The sequence below is a fragment of the Tachypleus tridentatus genome, chromosome 10 (genome assembly GCF_004210375.1).
Source record: "Tachypleus tridentatus isolate NWPU-2018 chromosome 10, ASM421037v1, whole genome shotgun sequence".
Classification (NCBI taxonomy): domain Eukaryota; kingdom Metazoa; phylum Arthropoda; class Merostomata; order Xiphosura; family Limulidae; genus Tachypleus; species Tachypleus tridentatus.
Window position 1 is genome coordinate 145,546,277 of NC_134834.1, and position 5,919 is coordinate 145,552,195.

Here is a 5,919-nt window from a genome sequence, read left to right on the forward strand (position 1 = left end):
AATGTGAATGAAGTACTGCGGGGTACTTTATAAGCTGAAGTTAAGATTGAATTTTGTATTATGTCTATCCAGGCTGGACATGCGTATTCTATTATATGTCTAATGTATGTTTTGTAGATTTTAATTACATTATCAGGTGATGTACCTTGATTTTTACCTGACAGACTTCTTGCACAATTTGCTTTTTCCAGATTCTAGTCAGGATATTGTTAGTATGTTGTATCCACGTTAATATGATATCGTAAGTTAATCCTAAAAATTGAACCATAGTAACAGTCTGTAAAATTGATCCATTCATGTATAACTTTGGTGGATCTTTTTTCAGTTTATTTAATCTGGTGAATGGTATTACTTGGTTTTTCAGAATATTTATTTTTATTCTATATTTCTGGCAGTATTCTTCTAAACTATTCAGGACTGGTTGGAGGTTCGTTGCTGCTATTGGAGGAGTGGGGACACTTTTCCAGACCGCTACATCGTCAGCAAATTGTGACGCAAAACCTTTAGGTCCGACAGTGGTATATTACTGACATACATGATACACCCTTGTGCTAATTAATTGTAACAAGACGGAAAATTACGATTTTTTCAATTTTTTGCATCTTATTTCTGAGAATCCAAAAATTACTCACAAATTACTACATGATATGACCGCCTTTATTTTTCAGATCATTAATCCGCTTTGGCATCGAGTCCACGAGTTGTCTGCAATCTTTACTAATTTTTGATCGCGGTTCCACACCTCAATTATGACCTTAATTAGCTTATCTTTCGTAGTACAGTCTTTTCCCCGAGGCCTCGCATGGCCAAGCGTGTTAAGGTGTGTGACTCGTAATCTGAGGGTTGCGGGTTCGTATCCCCGTCGCGCCAAACATGCTCGCCCTTTCAGCCGTGGGGACGTTATAATGTTACAGTCAATCCCACTATTCGTTGGTAAAAGAGTAGCCCAAGAGTTGGCGGTGGGTGCTGATGACTAGCTGCCTTCCCTCTAGTCTTACACTACTAAATTAGGGACGGCTAGCACAGATAGCCCTCGAGTAGCTTTATGCGAAATACAAAAACAAACTTCGTAGGGTGTGGATATACGAGTGTTTGTTTTGTTTACTACAACTTCGCCTCTGTTGATGGATCTTCACCAAATTCAACATGAAGATTTGTGTTTCCATGAAGAGATACATGTAAATTTACAGTTTCATATTTTGTGTTTTGCCTTTTCTATGAGAGTTCTCGGTTTTAAAAGAATATATATGTAATTTATAAATATAAATAACTTTCATGTCCTAAGATAACTTTTTATTAATCATGAATTTACATGACTTCCATCCACCTAGTTTCATTAAATGGATAGGTTGGTTCTTTGTTTTTAATTTTGTGCAGAGCTACAAGAGGGCTATCCGCGCTAGCCGTCTGTAATTTTGCAGTGTAAGACAAAAGGAAGGCAGATAGTCATCACCACCCACCGCCAACTCTTGGGCTACTTTTTTATCAACGAATAGTGAGATAAACCGTCACTTTATAACGACCTGACGGCTGAAAGGGAGAACATGTTTTTTTGAGAAAGGGATTCGAATCCATCATCCCGAAATTACGAGTAATAAGTATCATAAATTTCATACATATTAATATTTAATTAAATCCTAAATTAAAATTTCCCATTATTTCAAATTATAATACGTAACAATATATCAGATGTTAGTATCGCTGTATAAGTTAGCGTAAAATGAGAACAGCAATTGTAATTTATACATTGTTAGACGCACGTTACCACAGGCTCGAGAGATAGAACATTACAGGTAATGAATATTCTAATATCATACAGTTGTGTATATTAACCCTAATGAAGCAGTAAATTCGAAAGGTTTGTTAAATCTTAAAATACCTTCATATGTGTGTACTTATATATATATAGTAACATCTCTAATATATAGGTCGTTTTATTTTCTAGAGTTAAATAAATTCAAAGTTACTGCTGTTCGCTTATTTGAAATTGGTAAAATCAGTTTACTAATATTGTTTAGATATGAAAGCACTATCATAGCATATTATTGCAATAAATATTGTCTACCCTACAACAATACTCTCTTATTAACCGTTAGTAACGGATTTGTGCAGAATGAGTTCAATTTGAAATAGTTCGAAAGCCAAAAAGAAACACTTAACATGTCGCAAAACGTTTGTTCCAAAACTAACATCTTTTTCGGAGTTCTTCTGGTGTGTCTGTTTGTTGTTATTAAAACAGACACCCAGGACATTATATTTAAAAAAAATACTTCAACGAAAGGAAAAATCTATGATTTAGATGAAAAGAACAACACTTATACTTTGATGACTAATTCCCAATGGCGTGTCTTCATACGGAAACTGACCAACACAGGTAAAAAAACCAATTCTTTCTATATTAAATCTATTAGGAACCAGCAGTGTTTCAGCCAACCTGACAATCAATAATGATTATATTCTTTAACTCTCACATGATTTCAGTTTGGTCTGATTGTGCGTCCCGTTATAATATACATATATACCGGCCCCAGTGGAACACAAATGTCTTTGAGGACTTAACACTAGAAATCGGCGTTTCACAAAAGTATTTAGGCGAATAAATCATACAGTTTAGTGATATTATCATTAAGTTTACCTATATATATTTCACCAAAGTAATTTATATAACACGTCAATGTTACTGTTTCGTTGGTGATAGCATGAACTTTCACTATTTTTGTCAGTGAATTGAAAAATATTAACTTATAAGATTTTAAAATATATTACACTGATCATTGTTTGAGCGTTTTAATTATATATCGATATACTGAATAACTCAACTTCATTCGTACTAAATTAGGTAATTCGTAACCAAGACCGCATTATCATGGTTTATAACAAAGTTGGTTTATCAGGTAAACATTCTTCTAAGGATGATACGATACCTTCCAACTGTAGATGTTGAATAAATTATCATACAAGAACCAATACATATTCTTGTTTTGATCTGTTCTGAAATGAAAAGCCGGGGGACTAACGTGGAACTTCAATAAAAATGATTGTGAGAAATAGATCAGTATTGATGTAAAGTTGGCCAATGATCTGTGCAAAAATAAAGAAAATTTAATAATCTTCAAATATCCTATCGTTAACCGTTTTCTTGTCTTCTCCATTATAATAAACCTTTAACTCATTTATTTTCACCAACAATTATTAGTAGCTTGTGCAGTAGTTAATTTAGCTGATTTGTACGCAATATAGTTTAGATGCTTTTCTGGATATGATTAAATCATTCAAGTGGAAAAGTCTAGATGATTTCAACAGTACAAAACTAACTTTTTAGAGATGATGCAGTTGAAGATAATTTTTATAATAGCTTTCACATATACTTTCTCTTTCATTAATTCGATGCGTGTTTTTTTTGTTTTTTTACAGAACGTGGTAGTTCGATGACAAAAACAACACTGTCATCTCGTGGAAGAGATTTGAACATAACAACATACGAAGAGGAGCTACCAACGCTGAAGGAAGAAGACAAGAACAGTGGATACGAAAGAGAAAATAATAGAAGGAACATAATTCGTTTGTTTGAAAATGCATCATTATTTAAATTTATAATTTTTTTTATTGCTTTTATGTTTGTGATGATTCTAATAAATGCATGTTTTAAGTATTATCGCTTCGTATTTTAAATGTTGTTGTTATTTTTATCACTTTCTGTTTTAAATGTTGTGTTATTTTTAGCATGTTATGAGTGTATTTTATATGTTGTTTTTTTATCCCAATAAACTTTTAGGTGCACGAAAATTGTATATAATGTAGAAGAACGTCACAAAGTGAATGGTCTCTCACACCCACATAGATATGAAGATCTAATGATTTATACTAAAGAATGAACTATCCAATCATGTCCTACTGTTGATGTTGAATAAATTATTAGTAGCTTGTGCAGTAGTTAATTTAGCTGATTTGTACGCAATATAGTTTAGATGCTTTTCTGGATATGATTAAATCATTCAAGTGGAAAAGTTTAGATGATTTCAACAGTACAAAACTAACTTTTTAGAGATGATGCAGTTGAAGATATTTTTATAATAGCTTTCACATATACTTATTTCATTAATTCGATGCGTGTTTTTTTTTACAGAATGTGGTAGTTTCTCTTTGCGATTGTACTATTTTTTTTCAAGGACTATTTGTAACCATCCTTTATAAAATTTTAGTCTTTATATATAACATTATTTTACTAATTTGCTTGTATTAAAACTGAACATATTTGTATATTAAAAATATTATTCTCATAAATCACAGAGAAACCTTCAGCTATAACACCCCTTGAAACAGTTCATGAAGCCAAGGATAACAAAGAATTATTCTCGAAAGAAGAAAGACATATCACAACAACAAAAACCGTAACTTCATATGAAGACATTTATCGTGCGATGACAAACACAAAACTGTTATCTCCTGGAAGAAAAATCAACATGACAATATACGAAAAGGAACTGCCAATGGAGAAGGAAGATCGGAACAGTGAAGACGAAATAGAAAATTATATGTTCAACAATACAAGCAGCATAGTTCATATATTTGAAAATGCATCCTTCTTTAAATTTCTAATCCTTTTAATTGCTTTTCTGTTTATCATAATTCTGATAAATGCATGTTTCAAGTATTATCACTTTGTATTTTAAATGTTGTTGTGTTATTTTTATCATTTTATCACTTTGTATTTTAAATGTTGTTGTGTTATTTTTATCATTTTATCACTTTGTATTTTAAATGTTGTGTTATTTTTATCATTTTATCACTTTGTATTTTAAATGTTGTTGTGTTATTTTTATCATTTTATCACTTTGTATTTTAAATGTTGTTGTGTTATTTTTATCATTTTATCACTTTGTATTTTAAATGTTGTTGTGTTATTTTTATCATTTTATCACTTTGTATTTTAAATGTTGTTGTGTTATTTTTATCATTTTATCACTTTGTATTTTAAATGTTGTTGTGTTATTTTTATCATAATAAACGTTTGTGAAAATCATCATACAGTTAAAGTGCACGAAAATTGTATACAATGTAGAAGAACGTCACAAAGTGAATGGTCTCTCACACCCACATAGATATGAAGATCTAATAATTTATACTAAAGAATGAACTATCCAATCATGTCCTTTAAAGATAAATACAAAAATATATTTAGTCTAAAATGAACCACAAATAAGATCTGACATCTAATGAAGTGAATTTTAAATATAAAATTATTTTTAAGGTGTATTAAGTTGATTGTTTTTCATTTTTTAAATGATATACTTCATCTTTAACAATTTTCAAAGTGTTCTATATGTAAAGCATGCACATTACTTACTACACTAACAAAACCAAAGTATTTTTGATATGAGCAGAAAAGCTATGTCTGTTCAAAGTGGGAGGGTGTCGAACTTTAACCCTTAGGCGGCATTTGTTTTTGTAAATTATGTAACCTTCACATGTCAGTATAACTTACAGATCAGGTAACCGTTATGTGACTCTTTAATTTCCGGTCATCTGGTGTCCTATAACTCATACGATATACCTTGGGCACGATAACTACTGTTGTGTCTTTGAGCATAACATTTTACTCAAATTGTTTTTGTTTATCCAGCTGAAATTTCAGCACTGACTCCTATGAACGGTATGGGCAAACGATGTATATTTCACATGTAGCATATATCCCAAACTAGAATACAAACCTGTGTACATTATATGCGTGGTCTGTATCCAAAATTAATATACATGCCTATGTAAATTAAATACACATTTACTAAATTACTTCACATTTGAAAATTTCAGGTCAACATGACATGTACACTAGACTAAAGTATAAAGAACAGGGGAAACTAGCCTACTGTAGATATTACATCAATAAAACTTGGTAATAAATTGTACTAATCATTACTC